This window comes from Phyllobates terribilis, unplaced genomic scaffold (genome assembly GCF_046119375.1).
Source record: "Phyllobates terribilis strain yellow unplaced genomic scaffold, ASM4611937v1 Scaffold_8__6_contigs__length_399053987, whole genome shotgun sequence".
Classification (NCBI taxonomy): Eukaryota; Metazoa; Chordata; class Amphibia; order Anura; family Dendrobatidae; genus Phyllobates; species Phyllobates terribilis.
Window position 1 is genome coordinate 163,612,109 of NW_027362768.1, and position 22,665 is coordinate 163,634,773.

Consider the following 22,665-nt stretch of genomic DNA (forward strand, 5'->3'; position numbering starts at 1 on the left):
TGCCTAACAGGATGTGCCCACACTTCTTAGGATCCTCATTGGCTGAATAAAATGAAACTGGCTCATTGCATTATGGGAACTTCCGATTCCGGTATACGATATTGCAAAAGTATCGGAATTAAGTATCGGAATTCTGATACTGCGAATATCGGCCGATACCCGATATTTCAGTATCGGAATGCTCAACACTACTCAGAACTCATCCTGCTCTCTGCTGAGAATTGGATACAATTGCATCCAGGCTAGACAATGCTATGTGAGCTAAACACATCATCAACAAGTACAAGTCCCTCTGGTAGTTTGCTGCAATGTATCAGTTAGGAGTTCAGGCTCAGGTTCAGAGCATTGTCTAGAGCAGGGGTCCTCAAACTTTTTAAACAGGGGGCCATTTCATGGTCCCTCAGACCATTGGAGGGCCGGAATTTAGTTTTTAAAAAAAACTATGAACAAATTCCTATGCACACTGCACATATCTTATTTTGAAGTGAAAAAAACAATACACAATACAGGAACAAATACAATATTTAAAATGAAGAACAAGTAAAGTTAAATCAACCGGTATTTCAATAGGTAGGTAACTGTACCCAATAGGCAGCATAGGTCCCCAATAGGCAGGTAAATGTACCAATAGGCAGCATAGGTCCTCAATAGGCAGGTAAATGTCCCCAACAGGCAGGTAAATATCCCCAATAGGCAGGTAAATATCCCCAATAGGCAGCATAGGTCCCCAATAGGCAGCATAGGTCCCCAATAGGCAGCATAGGTCCCCAATAGGCAGCATAGGTCCTCAATGGGCAGGTAAATGTTCCCAATAGGCAGGCTCTTTCCCCCTTATAATGCCATATGCAGGCTGTTCCCCCCCCTTATAATGCCCCATGCAGCCTGTTCCCCCCTTATAATGCCCCATGCTGGATGCCACCCCCCATATAATGCCCCATGCAGGATGTCCCTTTCTCACACCATATAATGCCTCATGCAAGATATCACTCCCCTGTCTTTATAATGCCCCATGCAGGATGTCCCTTTCCCCCCAATATAATGCCCCATGCAGGATATCACTCCCCTGTCTTTATAATGCCCCATGCAGCAAGTCACCCCCCCATATAATGCAGCATGTCACCCCCCCATATAATGCCCTATGCAGCATGTCACCCCCCCCCCATATAATGCCACATGCAGGATGTCACCCCCCCCCATATTATGCCCCATGCAGCTTGTCACCCCCCCATATTATGCCCCATGCAGCATGTCACCCCCCCCCCATATTATGCCCCATGCAGGATGTCCCTTTCCCCCCATATAATGCCCCATGCAGGATGTCACCCCCCCATATTATACCCCATGCAGGATGTCACCCCCCCATATTATACCCCTTGCAGGATGTCACCCCCCCATATAATGACCTATGCCTCCATACATTAAAAAAAAAAAATCCAATACTCACCTCTCTTCTCACTTGCTGCCGCTGCTCTTGTCTGGACTCCAGCGTCGCGGCTGCGTCGTCCCTCTCTGCGCTGCCTGTGACAGCACTCGGGAGGGCGCGGTGTAAAGACGTCACCGCGCCCTCTGACCTGAGACGTCACAGGAAGCGCAGAGCACGGAAGACAGTGGATCTGCGGAGGCACGGGGAGAGGTAAGTATCCGCTTGCCGGGGCCCTGAGCAAGCGGGGTGAAGGGCGGGCAATGGCACCGCTCTCCTCTCCTCCGCCCATAGCCCGGCGGGCCGGATAGAAGTCCTCCGCGGGCCGCATGTGGCCCGGGGGCCGTAGTTTGAGGACCCCTGGTCTAGAGTGACTGCATAATGTACAATACAAAGTTATATTGTGGTACCGTGTTAGCCAGAAAAATCGATGTAAATACTTTTATGCCCAAAAATGACAAAAGAATTCTCGGAGTGATACCTTTATTGGCTAACCAGAAAAAATATATATATATATATGTATGTACATATATATAAAAAAAAAATCAAAAAATAGGAAACAGCACAAAAATTATGTTTTTGGTGCAAAAAAAAAAGCCCCCCAGGTACATACCAGTCCTTTAGATATCCATGCAAAAATGGAGGCAGCACACAGAGTAGAATAAAGTGATAAGGTTTAATAGCCCATGTGGCAACGTTTCGGTCCAAAATTGTGGACCTTTCTCAAGCCATATATACAGTATATATATATATATATATATATATATATATATATATATATATATATATATATATATGCAAGTTTTCAGAGCACAGAGGCTCCCTCTTCAGGCAGTATAATTCATTTGTAATATGGCCTGAAGAAGGAGCCTCTGTGCTCTGCAAGCTTGCATATATATATATATATATATATATATATATATATATATATATATATATATATATATATATAAATATATATATTGTTTTTTTCTGGTTAGCCAATAAAGGTATCACTTCGAGAATACTTTTGGCATTTTTGGGCATAAAAGTATTTACATCTAGACTGCATACAATTGTATCTACTTCTCTGCTGAGAGTAGGACTGGCCATGTGCAGTTTTACTTCTACTGAATATAAACCAAATTGTTCTCATTCACTGACAGCAAGCAGAAATCTTGCAAATGGCGAGGAGCTGATATATGTAGACTTTGATCATTCTTTTCGCACCAAATTCGTTATACTTTTTGTACCATTTTTACGCAATTTTTCTCAGGCCTCCAAGGGTCAGCTCAAGAACGTGCATGATTTTTCATTATCCAGATGTTTTTGGCTAATTCATCATTTGCAAATATTCAGAAAGTTGGGGAATGTTCACACGTTTTTTTTCCGGGCATTTTTGCAAAAAAAAACAACAACAAAAAACAGTGTTTTACTGTACCAGCAAAGTGAAAGAGATTTCTGAAATCTCATGCACATCGCTTATTTTTTTTCTTAGCAGATTCATAGCTGCAGCATGTCAATTTTTTCAGCGTCTTTGCAGCATGTTTTATGCCAAAAATCCATTATTTGTAGCCAAAAAATGACAAGCATATTTGAATTTGCGCTAAATTCATCAAACTTTGTGAGTCATTTTGATGATTTTTTTCTCAATATCCCCCAGTATAAAAGAGAAACAAGGCAAAAAAAAAATACGTAAAACTTCCCACAAATGACCTAAGTATATTAGGAAACTGGAAAACTTTTCATTATATAGTGATTAAACTTTATTTATATACAACCTAAAACCAGCAAAAAGTTGCACATTTTGTAAAGTGTTGCAAAAAATTCAACTTTATCCCGACAAACATAAAATCACTCCAGGGAGGAACTGGAATAGAGCTGTACCAAATTATGACACTTTTTTATATATTTTTTTAAAGACATATTTGATTAATCTGTCTAAAACATCTGTAAACATTTGAAAAAAAGGCGTAAATAGTTTGATGAATTTGTTGCAAATTATGAAGTCACTAATAGAGACGTAATTCACCATAAAAAAAACTGTCATAAATGCAATGATGAATTGGGCCCTACATTTGGTGCCGTGTATCCCACATTCTGGCACAATTTTGAAAACTTTAAGTTTCATACATAATACTAGACCAGTGGTCTTCCTCTGGATCGAGGATCCTCGTCTATTAAACTCTTATTTCCAACCTAAAATCATCATTGTCTTCTTCTAGAAAAAGAATGAAGTTCTTTTCCCTGCTCTCTTGGAAGGAGTTAATGTTCTTCTGGATGGGGCGCTTACTCCTGGAACATGTCAGCTAAGTTTAGGCTGAACCACCAGCTCTCAGCCGGAGGCGGCTCAGTCACTAGCTGCACGGATAGAGATCCGGGGAGAGAGATTTCTGCTTCGCTTGAAGAGGAGCGGAATACATTGATGCCATGGTTAGGAAGATGCAGATGATTCATCCATGAACTGTTACCAGAAATGTAGCAGCAGGATCATCCAAGGCAGAATGATGGGGGTTATAGTGTTACTGTATCTGCTGATTCTGGAGCAGTGATCTTCATCCTATAGCTCCCTAGCTGGTGCAAAATTACAACAACCAGCATTTTTATTATACATTATTACAGATTGGATCCTTCAATACAACTTTTCCATGGTTCAAAAAGTTTCCAAATCACTGGTCATCTACGGTACGATCTTAACAATAATGACAGCAGTCTGAGAATTTCCCATGTTGCAGACCGTTGTTTGTGAAAACTGATGAGCTAATAAGCTAGATTCTGCTGTATGAGGCTGGAGGGTCGTCATCAACCCATTTGGGATCTTGCTATGGGATCTTTATTCTTTTGGGGGCTGTTTGAGATATGCACTTGTTCCTGATCCGTGTGCTCGTTGCTCTGACTTGTTAGTAAAGTACATAAGTTGTGAGTTTGTGAGAGTGTGAACTGTAATAGCAGCAGGAGAGCATTAGGACCCTGTGGGTTTTGCCTGGCTGAGCAGAGAGCAGGGGCAGACAGGGAGACCCTGTTGTGAAGCAGACTGCTGTGTGAGACGCAGGAATCAGAGTCTGAGGAGAAGTGTGAGGACTGAACTTCGGTGAGACTCTCTGCACAAGCTTTCCTGTGGGGGGTTGTTAACCCCTGTCCCTAGGGAAGCTGTGTCCCTGCTTAAGAATGAGTGCTGAGCTGGGGAAAGCTGTGTGGCTCTTTGGAGTTTTGTGGAAGTCCATGTGGAGTGGACTAGAGACTTTGTGCTGAACGAGCTAAGTGGCGAGGATTCGGAAAGAGACAAAGGATACCATCTCTGTGACGGAGCATGTGGTCGGTGGCCTCCTGGGAAACAGTGAGTGACTGCGAGAGGAGAGACGGGGTCCGGTGCCATTCACATTGAGAGGATACTGACAAGCCTTGGTGAAGAGATCTTCCCGGACCGTAACCTGAGGCTACATGACTAAAGTCCCCGGCATGTGGGCTCGGCATCGGCAAGGAACCTTTGCTGTTTTTGTAAAAGTTGTTTTTATTTGGCGCCAAAGTTTTTCGGGACTAGCTGCAGCCACCACGAATCACAGGCCTGTGAGGTTAACGGTGCCATAGCTTTAAGATACTTGGGTATCCCTATACTAGGGGTACAAGAGCAATTGGTGTAGTGTCATGTATTGTTATTGTTAATATTGGTAGGTTTGTACTCAGTGTGCCATTTCAGGGATTCCCATTGAACACCCACACTAGATTGACACAGTGTTTAGGTAACATTGTTCCAGATCTTTAGTGTAACTCATATAACCTAGAAACCTTGGGATTGGCACATTGATTTCAGCTTTTGCTGAGTGTGTGTAACTAGTAGGGATAGTGTCCTAGGGGGAACCTGAGAATGATTCATTCAATACTGAATCGTAGTCTAACCCCTGTTTCAGTAAAGAAAGTGTTGTTTATTTCTGTCTCTGTCTCAGTTTGTGACTCACTGGATCTCTCTTGGACCTCCGGCCATTACAAGTTGACCCACGTCTCGGTGCCTCAGGGCGCCCAATGGGTGTCTGAGTTTCGCAGCTTGCAGCTCTGGGGGGACAGCATTTAGGCTCGTCATAATTCTGCTTATTATTAATCCAATAGATAAGCAGTTGTTTTAATGGAGTGTAATTGTCTCCTCAGTGAGGGTAATGGAGGGAACGCCGCTGTTTGTGTTGCTGTCGCTGCCATCGCTGCGGTCATTTCTCTCTTGACTCCTTCACTAAACAACATGTAATTGTATTTGCATTGTGCGATCTCATCAGCGGTGATACTAATGAACTTCTCTGCCGCCGCGCACAGTACAAAAAGCAATATGGAGGACACCTCGCAGCCAAATAAGAGACGGAGCCAAGGAGAAAATGCCAAGAAAGTAAATGTATAAAAGCTTCAATACAAAGTGGCAGAAATACTTATCTGCATGGTCATGCGGGGACTGCCTGAGATCATAGCACAGGACTGTCAATCTCACTGTAGTAGAGTAATGACATCACTTAAAGGGATATGTCTGATACTTTTACATTGATGGCTTGTCTTTAGGAAAGGTCATTAATATCTGATCGGTGGCGGGTGCTTTTCTCTGTGCTGGCAGCAGCCAGACTTTCTCACTTGTGGAGCTGCACAGCACAGCTCCACCAACTGTATAGTGGTCGCAGCCAGGTACTGCACATCCACCCCCTATTCGAAGTAATAGGGGGCAAACGTACAGTACCCAGCCGCAGGGACTATACAGTTGATGTGCTGTCCAGTTGCGCAACTGAGAACTTCCGGCTGTTGCCGAAACCAGGAACCACACCCACCACCGATCAGATATTGAGGATAGGCCATCAATGTAGAAGTTCCAGACAACCCCTTAATGTAGGGACCCACAATCACATTGCTGGAGCTCAGTCAATAACCAAATATACAGGTAGAAACAAAGCAATTCAGAAGCTCAAGAAATCTTCTGCATTGTAACAAAGCGTTGGTGGAGAAGAATCAGGGATCATGTATGTAGGTCCAATCAGCCATCTGCCATGTCGCCCCCTGGGTCATCCAAATGGCACATATTCTATATATTGAGAAGTATTACAGAAACATGGCCGCTTTCTTCCAGAACCCTCAATCTGAAGAACAAATGCCCAAACTGCAGCTGTATCTGCAGAATATTTGATGGGGAAACCAAGCTCCATGAAGAAGACTATAATTGTCAGAAAATGAAAAAAAGAAGAGAACGACCAGCATCAATACGTATGGAGAAGCAAATCATGAATCTGAGACTTGAAGAAGACAGAAGATCCCAACCAAAAATAACAATTATTAACTTCTAAATCTTTATAGACGATTAGACTTACAATTGTTTCTACTTAACCCACCCTAGACCACCAGGAATAACATGTTATAACTACTACATCACCTAAACCATCATAAACCAGAATTACTGTAACAGGAGTGGTGGAACCACTGTGCCATGAACTGCCCTGCTAACTACAGACCGGTCTCTAACCTTCCTTTCCTCTGTAAACTCCTGGAACGCCTGGTCCACTCCCGTCTAATCCGCTATCTCTCAGATAACTTTCTTCTTGACCCTTTACAATCTGGTTTCCGCTCCTTACACTCCACTGAAACTGCCCTCACTAACGTCTCTAATGATCTACTAACAGCTAAATCTAATGGTCACTGCTCCCTGCTGATTCTCCTGGATCTCTCTGCAGCATTCGACACTGTGGATCACCAGCTCCTCCTCACTATGTTCCGCTCTATAGGCCTCAAGGACACTGTTCTCTCCTGGTTCTCCTCCTACCTCTCTGACCGCTCCTTCACTGTTTCTATTGCCGGCTCCTCATCCTCTCCTCGTCCCCTTACTATCGGGGTCCGCAGGGCTCAGTCCTAGGCCCCCTCCTCTTCTCTCTATACACTGCCCCTATTGGACAAACAATCAGCAGATTTGGGTTCCAGTATCATCTCTATGCTGACGACACCCAACTATACACCTCTTCACCTGACATCACCCCCAACCTAATACAAAATACCAAGGATTGTCTGTCTGCTGTCTCTAACATCATGTCCTCCCTCTATCTTAAACTGAATCTCTCCAAAACTGAACTTCTTGTGTTTCTCCCCTCTACTAACCCAACTCTACCTATCACCGAAATTACCTTGGAGGGTTCAATCATAACTCCCAAGCAGTACGCCTGCTGCCTTGGGGTCATATTTGACACTAACCTTTCTTTTACTCCCCATATCTAATCACTCACTCGCTCCTGTCACCTGCGTCTTAAAAACATCTCCAGAATCTGACCTTTTCTCACCATTGAAACTGCTAAAACTCTTACTGTTGCTCTTATTCACTCTCGTATGGACTACAGCAACTCTCTTCTGATCGGTCTCCCTCTTACCAAACTTTCTCCTCTCCAATCCGTCCTGAATGCGGCAGCCAGGGTCGTATTTCTGTCCAGCCGCTTCACCGATGCCTCCATCTTGTGCCAGTCATTACACTGGTTGCCCATCCGCCTCAGGGTCCAATATAAACTCATCCCTCTCACCCACAAAGCTCTCCACAGTTCTGCACCGCCTTACATCTCCTCTCTCATCTCTGTCTATCGCCCTACACGTGCCCTCCATTCTACAAATGACCTAAGACTAACATCCCCCATAATCCAAACCTCACACCTCCGTCTCCAAGACTTCTCTCGTGCTGCGCCAGTTCTCTGGAATGCATTACCCCAGGAGATCCGACTGATGCCTAGCCCCCACGTCTTCAAGCGCGCTTTAAAAACCCATCTCTTTAAACAAGTCTACCACCTTAACTACTCAGTAAATTAACTTTCCCCTGTTCCCTCCTTCTAAATATTATTCAGGATCTGTTCCCTACTCTTCATCTGTCTCCACACCCTCCATGCACAAGATAACTGCACTCGGTACTTGAGTATTGCACTTAAACATACAGGCTGATGACCGGATCATACAGCTTTATATGAAAATCCCTATTTATTATAATTGCCAGACCTGAAATAACAAGCACTTTTCACCTGTTGTGTCCCCCCGTTTCCTTGTAGAATGTAAGCTTGCGAGCAGGGACCTCACTCCTAATGTAACTGTTTAAACTGTCTTAAATTGTATTGAATTTATTGTCTGTACATGTCCCCGCTTAATTGTAAAGTGCTGTGGAATTGTTGGCGCTATATAAATAAAAAAAATATTATTATATTATATCCGAGGAGAGCCTGGAGGGGCGTGACTAGGTGCTACACCAAGACTGATCTCGGATGCACGGTAGCTGACCCCCAAGGAACAGGAGACTGGAACAGCCAAGTAGGAAAGTTCAGCTGGTACAGGCAGGCACGGCAGGAACTCAGGAGTGGCAGGTGCTGGCAGACACGGCTGGTAGACAGGCAGGTACGGCTGGTATACAGGTGGGCACAGGCAGGTGCAGGAGCGTACGGCAGGTATACAGGTTGGCACAGGCAGGTGCAGGCGGGTACAAAATTTCAGCTGGTACAGGCAGGCATGGCAGGAACCCAAGAGCTGCAGGTTGCTGGTGGATACGGCTGGGATACAGGCAGGTACAGGCAGGTGCAGCCTGTTATATAGGTTCACACAGGCAGGTGCAGGCGGTTAAAGCTGAAAGACACAAGCAAGGACAGACAGAAACAAGGCAAGTGGATATGGGCAGGTACAGGCAGACACCAGCAGGTCCTAGCGGGTGTTATGCGCTTCGCAGAGGGACCAAAAAGACTGACACCAAAGCAGCAAAGGCGCAGCCACAGATGCACTTGCCGCAAGCTGCCCAGCTAGGTGAGCCCTTGAGGGTCAGGAATACTCTTCACCCAACTCCCAGTAAATGGAAGAGGGACTTTGGCAGAGCCCTTCCCAGGCCCACTGTCGCCGGACAGCTGGAGTCTAGTGACGCTGTCGGTGCCTAGTCAAAAACCAGGTGAGTGCCTCTGCAACAAGCCCAGGAAGTGTAGCCAGAAGAGAAAAAGAGAAAACCCATGAAAAGATAGCAACACTACTGCTAGCACAACTCACCACCATGGCACATGGAACTGCAATAAACAGCAAAGCACTGAGCAGGGAGCAGGATTAAATAGCCTGCCTAATGATCAGGTGTTGAATACCTCCCAATCATCCCCATATAACCACTCCCTGCTAGCTTGCACAGCAGAATAGACACAATTCTACCACTGCCTAGTGCCAGACACAGCAGTATTCTTCGCTGCCTGGCAACCGGGAAAGACAGCGTCCCATGTTCCCCGGGCAGAGGGATCAGTGAGAGACACGGCGTCCCACATCCTCACACATCCTACAACACTCGATGATCCTTAAGATTGGGACAGTTTCCGTGCACGTGTGGTAGCGCCACCTCTAATATCACGACAGTGGCGGCGCCTGCGACCGGAGTAGCGTAGCACCAGACCTGCACTATTCCCAGGTGTGAGCACAGAACCACAATTCCTAACAGTGGGTACCGGCAGGTACTAACAAACTGGAAACCTGACAACTAGCAAGCGTGCAGGAAGCTGACTAACAACATTGCTCAGGCACCTCCCAATAGGTTGAGGTGCTTTAAATAATAACTGTCTAACAGCCAGTAGCTGGGAACACTTTAGGATGGCGCACGCTGTCCCTTTAAGAGGGGGGAGCGTGTGTGCATGTCCTAAGCACAGTGCCCGGGAATCAGCAAGCCGTGTGCAGACCCCGAGCAGCAGCAGGAGGAGGAGCGGGATGGAGGCCGTGGCGGTGAGTAAGTCGGCGTCTCTGCCGGGGGAGGGAGGAAACGTGCAGAGATGCCGGCGCTACAATTAGTAACATTACTAAAGTACCCTAGACCACCATCCATGAATACCATGTTATAATTACTAAACCATCATGAACCATCAGAATTACTACTGAAGCCACCCTAGACCATTGTGGACCTTAAGGGCCTGAGGAAGTTCAAGACGAAACGCTGCTGGGTTAATGACGGTGGTTATTTTATAGGGACCAATAAACCTAGGTCCCAGCTTACAAGAAGGAACTTTCAATCTTATATTCCTGGTAGACAACCCCACAAAGTCATTCACATTCAGGTCCGGACCAGGCAAGCGTTTTCTGTCAGCCATAAGTTTATACCTGTCTCCCATGATCTTTAAATTACTCAGAACACCCTGCCATACCGAGGAGAGTGACAAAGCAAATCATTCCTCCTCAGGAACTCATGAAGCTCCTTCCCCACTGAAGGTACCAAACTGTGGATGATAACCGTATGAACCGAAGAACGGTGACCTGCCAGTGGATTCTTGACGATGATTATTAATGGCAAATTCTGCCAGCGGTAAGTAGGATCCCCAATACTCTTGATTTTTGGAGACGAAACACCTGAGGTAGGTCTCCAAATTCTGATTGACACGCTCAGTCTGTCCATTTGACTCAGGGAGCAAGGCAGAAGAAAAGGACAGCTGCACCCCCAGTCGAGAACAGAATGCCTTCCAGAACTTGGAAACAAACTGGGTCTCCCCATCTGACACCACATCGGAGGGAACCCCGTGAAGCTTCACAATGTCATTTATGAACACCTGAGCAAGTGTCTTGGCATTTGGAAGCGCAGGCAATGCGACGAAGTGAACCATTTCACTGAACCTATCTACAACTACCAAAACCACTATTGTGCCTGCTGAAACCAGTAGGTCAGTAATAAAATCCATGGACAAGTGTGTCCATGGCCTACTAGGGATAGGTAGCGGAAGAAAAGTACCAGACGGACGGGTATGCGAAACCTTAGAACGCGTGCAAATACTACAAGCAGCTACGTGTTCAATTACATCCTGATGCAACCCTAGCCACCAAAAACGACGAGAGAGGAGGTCCGCGGTTGCCTTATCACCTGGATGCCCAACAAGCACAGTGTTATGATATTCCTTAATTACTTTGCGGCGCTGATCAGATGGTACAAATAACCTTCCTGAAGGGCAGGAGGCAGGGGCATCCCCCTAAGCCTCCAACACCTCACCCTCCAGTTCAGGATACAGTGCCGAAATGACTACCCCTTTCTGTAATATCTGGGCAGGGTTCTCATGGTCACCACCACCATGGAAGCTCCGGGACAAAGCATCAGCCTTCACATTTTTGGCCCCTGGATGAAAAATTACAACAAAATTGAACCTTGTAAAAAAAACAGGAACCATCTGGCTGGCCTAGGGTTGAAACGTTTAGCTGACTGGAGATATGACAGGTTCTTATGGTCAGTAATAACAGTAATAGGATGGACAGCCCCCTCTTCGAACACCAAATTGATCGCCAAAAGTTCCCTATTACCCACATCATAATTTCTCTCAGCCAAAGACAATTTTTTAGAAAAGAAGGCTCATGGACGCCATTTACCAGGCGACGGACCCTGAGACAACACAGCCCCAACCCCGACATCCAATGCATCAACCTCCACAATAAAGGGTTGGGAAATATAGGGTTGACTGAGTATAGGTGCAGTGGCAAAATGATTCTTTAAGGAAGAAAAAGCCTGGAGCGAAGCATCTGACCATTTGGAAAAATCAGACCCCTTCTTAGTCATGTCAGTAAGTGGTTTCACAATTACAGAGTAATTTTGGATAAATTTCCAGTAACAATTAGTAAAGCCCAGAAAACGTTGTAGAGCCTTCAGGTTCTCAGGATGTCCCCAATCAAGGACTGCATGGATCTTCTCCGGATTCATCCGAAAACCCGAAGATGACAACAAGTACCCCAAAAACTGCACCTCCTGAACAGCGAAAACACATTTTTACAGTTTGGCATAAAGTTTGTTATCCTTTAATATCTGGAGCACCTGCTTAACATGCTAGATAGACCACCACAAACCTCCCCATCAAATGATGGAAATATCATTTATGAATTGCTGGAATACCGCAGGTGCGTTGGTCAAATCAAAAGGCATAACCAGACTCTTGAAATGTCCTTCCGGGGTACTGAATGCTGTCTTCCATTCGTCCTCTTCTCTGATTCTAACCAGATTGTAGGCTCCCCTTAAATCCAGCTTGGAGAATACCTTAGCTCCTACAACCTGGCTGAACAAATCAGGAATCAGAGGAAGAGGGTATGGATCACGGATGGTAATTTGATTTAATTCCCGGAAATCTAAACAGAGACGAAGACCGCCATCTTTTTTCTTCACAAAGAAGAACCCAACAGCCACGGCGAAGATGAGGGTCTGATATGTCCCTTCTCCAGACTTTCCACAATGAAATCCTTCATGGCTTGTCTCTCAGGGCCAGAAAGATTATACAGTCTGGCCTTTGGTAGTTTAGCTCCGGGGGTCAGGTTAATAGGACAGTTATAAGCACGATGAGGAGGCAAATTCTGACACCCCCTCTCAGAAAAAATGTCCTCAAAACCAGATAGAAAAGCAGGTAATATTTCCATAGAGACAGTAGCAAGGGAAATATTTAAACAGTTCTCATGGCAGTAATCTCCCCGGTTTGCCAATCCACTAACGGATTATGTTTAACAAGACAAGGAATACCCAAAACAATAGGTGTGGGAAGATTGTCCAGAACATAGCAAGGGATTATTTCACAATGAACTGACCCCACCCTCAGTTTTACATTATGTACAATCTGAGTAAATGCTTTCTGTGCAAGTGGCGCCGAGTCAATGGCAAAGATGCAAATTGGTTCAGCTAAAGCACAGCAAGCAAGACCATGAGTCTTCACAAACTCAGCATCAACCTTGCTGACTCCGGCTCCACTGTCAACAAACACAGAAATTTTCTTGGTTTTGCTCTCTAGCACCACCTCTGCTGACAGGACAAAGCGGGAAGGTTGATAACAAATGAACCCCTTGTTTATCCAACACAGACTACCAATAGTCAATCGAGTCTCCTTTTGTTTAGGAATTGAAGGATAGGTCCCAACAAAATGTCCCTTTTTCCCACAAAAAAAAATATGCTTTTTTTCTTGCGAATCTCCAGGGAGATGTATAATGTAGAGACACCCCCTAACTGCATGGGTTCTTCCACCTCCCCCAGTATTGTCTCAACCCCAGACTGCTCCCCCGGCAGAGATAGACAACCCTGACAAGAAGGCCCTGGAGAAGGTGGTCTTACCCTTCTATCCCAAAGGCGTCTATCAAGACGTATGGCCAACGACAAGGCAGCCTCCAAGGACTGAGGGGTTTCATATACTGCCAAGGCATCTGTGGCGCCCCTGAGGGTTCGGCCGCCACAGGAATGCTGCACTTCTTTAATGGAGTGTGGTGTTCCTCCTCTGAGGTAAGCCTGGTGTGATGGTAGTGTTCCAGCCTTTTGCATCCAACACCACATTTCCACCAGAGGGAGCTAGTATGCACTAGGTGCTGCTCCCCTGGTTACAGGGAGACTGGGGAACACAAAGTGGTAGGAACCAGTTAGTGGGTGTGGGTGGAGGAACAGTTAGTTAGTGACACTTCTAATTTCATATTTAATAGAATGCCATCTTTGATCTTGGTTCTTCGTTGTTTGGCGGTTCTTGGGCTGTCAAGCGGTCTAAACTACTGTGTGTAATGTGACTTCCCTCCGGGAGCGCAGATCCTGTGTGGGCCTGCACCGGCATGGGACACAGCCCTCGTACCCCGATCTATGGGACTAGAGGAAGGTTGCAGACAAGGAATGTCTCAACCCGGCCAAGGACCAGGATCAAGAAGGCCCGGGAGCTTTAGAGTGTGGCTCCCTAGCAAATGGGTCCCGGGGAGGATGCAGACGGAGCGGAGTATGCCACCTGTCCTCGCCTACCTGATCTATTCAGAGGGATTCCGGCTGCGAGAGGGGTACCGGCCCCCGACACCCGACCTCGTACTCTATGTCCAGGACGGGAAAGCCCGGTTAGGCCCTGAGGATCCCGCCGGGCTTGGGATGGAGAGGAATTGCCACCCGAGCCATTCACCTGAGAGGAGCTCAGAGGGAGACCCGGCCTATCTACACACGCACAGACGGGAAGGGGTAAAGTCTGTAGTGCAGGAACACTCTGGTGTAGGGATGCTACCTCACACTGGACTTCCTCGGAGGTAGTCGGACCCCCGTCCCTGGTGGCCGCAGGACTCCGCGAGGAGCAGGGAGAATCCTTGCGCTGCTTATGAGAACAGTGAGTAAAGCCTTGGAAATTCATCCCTATGGCCTCCGGACTGTTCATTGCGCGCCATACCACGCGACGCGGTGCCCGCACTCCCCGCGCTACTACTACTACCCCCTTCATCCTGCCTGTGGGGAGCAGCGAGAACTTTAGCCGCCATGACACCGGGCCTCAGCGGACTGTAGCGGCGCTGGTGGCGCATCACCAGACACCACAGGTGGCGTAGTCGACAATTACCACTCAACCCGGAAAGCCCTAACACCATTTTTAATGTGACGGCCCTGGGCACGGAACGGGTCCAGGCCACGACTGCATCTCCGTTCTCAACGTCGGACCCAGCTCCGAGTACCCCATCTTCCCAGGGCAGGGCTTGCGAGCGTCACATCACTGGCGTAGTCGGCAGGATTGCGTGCCCGCAGCAATGGAGAAAAGTGCCCATTGCTATCTGGTACTGTGTGCCTTACACCTTGGACTGTTGTTTTACACTTAAAATGGCGCCCGCCCAAGAAGAACAGGCGCCATTATGCTGTGAAAAGACTGTCTTTGTACACCTCCCATCGTGGGCTGGGCTCCCGCTTGGCGCCAAAAATGTGGACTGCCCCTTCCATCAGAGACTGTCCGCGGGGTAATGCCCGTCAAACAGGATGGGCTGAACGAAGGCGGGCCTGTCTGCATTCCGCCCAGGAACCGCTCCGAAAGAGGAGGAAGAAGAAGGAAAGCAACAAGGTGCGGCCATGTCAGTCGGAGCTTGGCAGTCAACGGAGGCAGTCATGGATGCCTCTGGGGAGCGAGACCACGTGACCACTGAACCCGGTCCAGGCCCTTCACCCGGCAGAGAGCGAAGTGGCGGCGTATTAACACCGGGAGATATAGAGTTTCTCCACTCGGAAGCTCCGGGGCTTGCAAGGAGGCAGAAGGAGGCCCCGGAGGCGGCGACGGCTGCGTGGAAAGCGGAGATGCTGCAGCGGATCCGAGATCGCCGTCGAGGAGAGGAGGTTCCAGGACCAGTCGACCCGGAGGTCGAAGTCGAGGGTGACCTAGCGGCAGGTGAGAGTGCAACCCCTGCCCCGGCTGCGGAGCCATCAGAGACTATCCTGGACCTCATGGCGGAGTACATAGTCCCCTACCCAGTCACCTGGGAGCAAGCACTAGCTCCTGAGCTGCAACCGGCAGCTATTGGTGGGGACTTACGCTGTCACGAGAGCTCGGTAACGGAGGTGCCTGGAGCTGCGGAGGAGGCTACCGGCTCCAACCCGGACTGGTCTGCATCCGTAGAGGGCTTGCGAGCGTCACACATCTTTCAACCTTTCAGTGAGCTCCTCACAAAATTGACTTCTAAGGGCTGAGTCATTCCATTTGGAATCCATTGCCCATCTATGGAATTTCGAACTGTACGTCTCCACTGATCGATTTACCTGCTGAAGGTGACGTAGCCCAGACTCGGCCAAGGCGACTCGGTCAGGGTTATCATAGATCATGGCCTGAGCCCTGAAAAACCCCTCCACAGACTGGAGACAAACCGAGTCCTGCGGTAAGGAAAATGCCCATGACTGAGGATCTCCCTGCAATAGAGAGATCACAATACCAACCCGTTGCTCCTCATTTCTGGAGGAGTAAGGACAAAGTTTAAAATACAGTTTGCAGGCCTCCTTGAATGCAAAAAATTTGTCCCTACCTCCTGAAAACCTGTCTGGGAGGGCAACCTTTTGTTCAGGCTGGACAGGCCTACCTGCAGAGACCCCCATATTGGCGACCTGTAGCCGCTGATGCTGCTGCTGAACCTCACAGCGGTGGTTATTCACCTCCAGAGACAGGCATCGGAACTGCACTGCGAGCTCTGCAACTGGACCCATACCAAGGGAGAAAGGGAAAAAAAAGTCAACGCCCAAAAACATAGAAACAAAAAAACTGACGGCACTTCCAATACAAGAAATAGGTGTGAACAGGTGCTTACTAGGAGCCACTAGCTCCATAAAATACTAACAAACAAAGCAGCACACTGCAACGCTAAGTATGTGAACATGAAATATATGAAATTTGAATAGCATTACTGCTCTAGAAAAGAGAAATAAATGAGAAATCTTAATCGCATAAATTGGACAATTCATGTGCACTTGGTAGCCATGCCCAAAAACACACAGAGAAAAAAAAACAAAGTGTCAGGCCTTTTTTCCCCCTTTTCAAAATGTGCTCGGCCGGCAATAATGTCACTCAAGGTGTGGGAAAGACTTAGTGCAACACAAAGGGAAGAGGGAAAGGGAGCCCAGACTCTAGGGAAAGGGGGGAGTAGAGACCTCCTAGGCTGATTCAGTGTCTCCCTGTCTCCCCTAACGACCCTATATTGGCTCTTCACCAATCGCCGCATGCATGCCTCGACCCTGTCTTTCCATGGCGTATGGCTAAGGCTAGGGAAGGAAGGAGATGAGCACTAGTCAATCCCCACTGAACACTAAAGACAACAAGGGAGGACAAACAGGGGGAAATTGCTTAGCTTTAGATGACTCTAGACAAATGCACAAACGTCCTCAAGCTCCAGAGAGGAAGGAGTACTGCTCTTGCTAAAGCCTTCACAAGGAGTAATGAATATCGCCGGCACCTCCCTCCGGAACACAGCAGGTACTTATACACCCAGGCCAGGGTGTTAATTAGCCAGAGGAAGGTAGCCGCTGGGTCCTAGAGACAGCCTCTAAGAAGATGTCTGCAATGTAAAACGTAGAGATCTCCTGCAACCCACTGCAGGGTGACTGTCACTTCTGACATACCCTTGACACATGTCCAAGACATCATGTCCTGGAAGGACTGGGTGTGAGTGAATTAATTGTCTGCAGGGTCAATATGTCCAGGTGTAATGAGACTGTTCGGGTCTAGGGACCCTTTAAATTGCACCCGTCTCTTCCTATACATCAGAGCTCAGTACTTATTGCTAGTAGGATATTTTCTGCTGCTTTCTTGAAACTCTTTCATCTTGGAGGAAAGTAGCAGTGGGAGAGGGAAGGGCGCGTCAGCGAGTATGATCCTCACTTATACATATATTTACATGAGAGCGAGAGGGAGTCACGCAGGCACCACAGAGACGGAGAGAAAATGGAGAGAGATGAGAGTGGGAATCAGTATGCAGAGTGTGCCGGGGACGGCTCGCAGTCTCTGAGAATAGCTGCTTTTATGCTGCAAATCCTCCTCATCTCTTGTCACAAGTGCAGTGCGTCAGGGAAAACCTTCGCTATCAGCAGCCGCCATCCTAGACGACAACGGATCCGGCATGAATGAAGAAATTATTGTCAGGACTTGTCATCGCTGCTCTTAAAAATATGATGACAAGACCTCTGTATGAGCAATCCGACAGATGCAGCAGCGTCCCAGCACGGTGTATGTATATTAGTGAATCACACCGTATTACCGTATATATCAGAAGCATAAAATGCAGAGATGAGTGAGCCGTTTCACCAGATTCACCGACCCACAGAATACAAAGGTGGAATCAACTCTTAGCCCTGCAAATGTATATCAACAAATGCATCCGAATGGCCGGTAATTCATGAGTCAATGTAACCGGAATTGAGCAAAAAAAAAATTAGGTATTATTAACAAGTAACCAAAGGATCCCATAGCAGAATATGGAATACCACGCTTTGTGAGGAACACTATCAATACCGCCATATAGAGCCAAGATAATATCGCCATTCTGTGATAGGACATTGATCATGGGAACTAGTCTGACTTCCGTATGTGGAGTCGCAAAGGAATTTTTCCCCTAATATGGAGCTATTAGGTCTGCTCCATGGGGTTTTTGCCTTCCTCTGAATCAACATGTTTGGCCTTTAGGCTGAACTCGATGGACTTAAATCTACCTTCAACCCTAAAAACTATGAAACTATATAGTGACAAGATAATACCACCATTGAGTGCCAAAATAACACTACCATGTAAAGACAAAATAATACCAGCATATAGGATCAAGTTAATTCCACCATATAATGATGTGATAATATCGCTATACAATGACTAAAAAATACCACCATATAGTGACAAAATAAAACTACCATATGACATGATAATACCACCATATAATGACAAAATAATACCATCATTTAGTGACAAAATATCAACATGTAGTGATAAAGTAATACCACTAGGTAGTTCCAAAATAATACCACCATTCCGTGCCAGGATAATGACACCATATAGTGCCAAATTGACTCCATGTTATGGTGCCAGCATAATATTGCCAATGTAGTGCCAATATAACATACAGCTTCTAAATTATATATTTTTTTAAGAGCTCACACAATACTGCAATTCCCTTCCTAAATAATGCCTCCATACATATGTAACACTGGATAGTTTCTGTTTGTTCCTGTCTGCGATGGGGCCTGGACAGCTGTACAGAAAGTCACCTCCTTTCACCAAATTTTTGACGTTGAATTGGACACGGGATGTAATGGTGGCTGCAGAGCAGAATAAAACTTTTTTATTATTATGTTTTATTTATTTTGCCTCTACATTGCAGAGACATTAGTAATCAAAGTATCTGGCAGCTAATGAGTTAACTTTTGTTAAGCTGAGTCAGTGTAATCAGATATTTTTCACTGGGGGGCGTGTACTTCTTCTCCCTGTATGAGCTGCCCAATCATAAGCAGGCAACTACACAGTAGATAAAGAACACGCCCCCCATAGCTTAGGTTTCTCAGTGTGTGAGATATAATGATCTCCTGGTCTAACCTCCTGCATGATTAGAAAGTGCTGGGAGATTAGAGCACAGATGACTCCAGATTTAGTGCTCCAGATACAGACTGAACTAGAGGAAGTGAGTATACAGATGTGAGTACACAGATGTTCTTGCACTCTCATTAATAGTATATTACATAAGAATGCAGGTAACATCTACTAAATTTTCTGTACTCAGACAGTTATCACTGTGTTATCAGTGGTGATACATAGGACTGCAGGTAACATCTACTACATTTTCTGTACTCAAAGATTTGTCACTGTGTTTTCTGTGGTGTTACATAGGAGTGCATATTACATCTACTACATTATCCATACTTAGAGAGTCATCATTGTGTTATCGGTGGTGTTACATAGGACTGCACATGTCATCTACTACATTATCATTACTCAGAGAGTTATCACTGTGTTATTTGTGGCATTACATAGGACTGCGGATATAGTATTTTTGTAGAAAAATCTCTTGAGAAAAAGAAAAGTCATTTCCAGGTAATGAGGCGTTTAGCTAAGTGCAGAGACCTGAGGATGGTGACAAGGTGAGAATAAGGCCAGTTATTCTGTGTAAAATAATTCATTCTGAGAAATCATCTGTCCTGTCACCTGCAAAACTCTCTGAGAAAATGACCAAGTCCGGATCTGAGACAATGAGGGTGATGGGGGCAAAGTGAAGACGAGAAACTGAAACATGAAGGGAATCTATAGTCATGGACAACGTGACTTACCCAATATAAGAAAACCTAGAGATACACTTGTGTATCTGTGTTAAGGGATTGTATATATATATATATATATATGTATATATATATATATATATACACACATACATACAGCTGTCAATCATTCAGTGAGCATACCACGGCCCCCACTTATCTGATTATCGGTGTGCAGTCCTCAGCGGATCCCTCTGATTATTCATGTAACGTAATCCATTTTAATTGCTTCTCATTGAGCAGATTGTATGAACAGAGAGTTGCCTTGGACCGGTGATCTGCAACCTGTGATGATCCAGCTGTTGGGGGGACTACAACTCTCATCATGTCCAGACAACTGTTGCAGAACATGGTTTTCAGCTAATCTGTTAGTTGACACATGAGATGATCCGAAACACAATGTACATCACCAGTAAATATAATTCTATGCAACATCCCATTCTCTTCTGTTTTCTAGGAAAGTGAAGTCACAAGAATCATGACCACCATTATTACTCACCCAGGTGTCAGCACACCATTACAGCTCCCTCGGGTGTCAGCACACCATTACAGCTCCCCCAGGTGTAAACACACCATTACAGTTCCCCCGGCTTTCAGCACACCATTACAGCTCCCTGGGTGTAAATACCCCATTACAGCTCTCCTGGGTGTCAGCACACCATTACAGTTACCCTTGATGTAAACACACCATTACAGCTCCCCTGGGTGTCAGCACACCATTACAGCTCCCCTGGGTGTTAGCACACCATTACAGCTTCCCTAGGTCCCAGCACACAATTACAGCTCCACTGGGTTTAAGCACACCATTACAGCTCCATTGGGTGTCGGCACACCATTACAGCTCCCCTAGGTGTCAGCACACCATTACAGCTTCCCTAGGTCCCAGCACACAATTACAGCTCCACCGGATCTTCACTGTTCCACGCATGGGCGTACCCAGGATCAAAACTAGGGGGGGGGGGGGCAAGCCACAGATACCGAAGAGAAATATATATATAGTACAATGCAAAGATTTCACTTCTTACATTACATGAGTGATATCTATTGTAAATTCCACAATAGCTCAGAAACCGGCGAATCGCTCCACACAGTATACTGGCTGCCATAAAATGCCCCATACAGGATACTGGTCCCCATATAATGCTCCATGCAGGATACTGGCCCCCATATAACGCTCCATACAGAATACTGGCCCCCATATAACGCTCCATACAGAATACTGGCTCCCATATAACGCTCCATACAGGATACTGGCCCCCATATAATGCTCCATACAGAATACTGGCGCCCATATAATGCTCCATGCAGGATACTGGCCCCCATATAATGCTCCATGCAGGATACTGGCCCCCATATAACGCTCCATGCAGGATACTGGCCCCCATATAACGCTCCATACAGAATACTGACCCCCATATAACGCTCCATACAGAATACTGCCCCCCATATAACTCTCCATGCAGGCTGTTCCCCACATATAATGCCTCATGCAGGCTGTTCCCCCCCACATAATGCCCCACGCAGACTGTTCCCCCCACATAATGCCCCATGCAGGCTGTTCCCCCCCATATAATGCCCCATGTAGGATGTCACCCCACCTTATAATGCCCCATGCAGGATGACACCCCCCCCTTCCTTATAATGCCCCATGCAGGATGTCACACCCCCCCCTCCCTTATAATGCCCCATGCAGGATGTCACCCCCCCTCCCTTATAATGCCCCATGCAGGATGTCACACACCCCCCTCCCTTATAACGCCCCATGCGGGATGTCACCCCCCCTTATAATGCCCCATGCAGGATGTCACCCCCCCCTTATAATGCCTCATGCAAGATGTCACACACCCCCACCTCACGCCCCTCCCTTATATTGCCACAGGCCTCCATATAATGAAAAAAAAAATCAAATACTCACCTCATTCCTCACCTGCTGCCGCTGCTCCGGACTACAGCGTCACCGGCCTCATCCCGCTCTGTGCTGTGACTGCTCAGGAGAGAGTGCGGTGTACAGATGTCACCACGCCCTCTGACCTGAGATGTCACAGTGCAGCAGCCGCGGAGGATGCAGGAGCTGCTGCTGAGGCACGGGGAGGGGTAAGTATTGTGCCGGGTGCCGGGGCCCTGGGCAAGCGGGGGGGGGGAGCGGGCGCTGATGGTGAGGGGCCCCCCCGCCTGCTCAAGGCCCCGGCATTTGCCCGGGTGCGCCGGGTGCTGATGCCGGCCCTGGTGTGCGGCTTGCGTGCCTGCTTCTAGGGGGGGGGCAGCTGCCCCACGGTGGGTACGCCCATGGTTCCACGTGCCTTCCAGCCTGTTCTTCTAACGGCCTAGGTCCATGTGTCCAGCTGCACTGGCGGCTTCATAAATCTACCTTACCAGTGCTCCCCCGGGGTGTCAGCATGCCAATTATGCGCCCCTGGGTGTCAGAACGCCATTTATGCTGCCCCAGGTGTCAGCAGACCAATATAGCTCTGCCTGGTGTCAGCACCCATCATTCTCAGACCCTTGAATGCCAAAATCTATGATTATGCAGCACAACAGGAGTGAGGACGACTCAAGGACTTTTTTGTTCTATTTTTCTGGAAATATAGCATCCTAAATAATGTTAATAACCCAGGAATAGAGAACAGGTGGCCCGTAGAGAAGTCAGCACTGAGTACATGAGGCCAGCCTGATTTATGCAGCCATTATGGCTTTGTTTCCACTGGAATATTAATTGCATGTTAATTATTATTTGTTTTTTCTGCCCGTTACAGATGCTGCAAAATCTAAATATCTA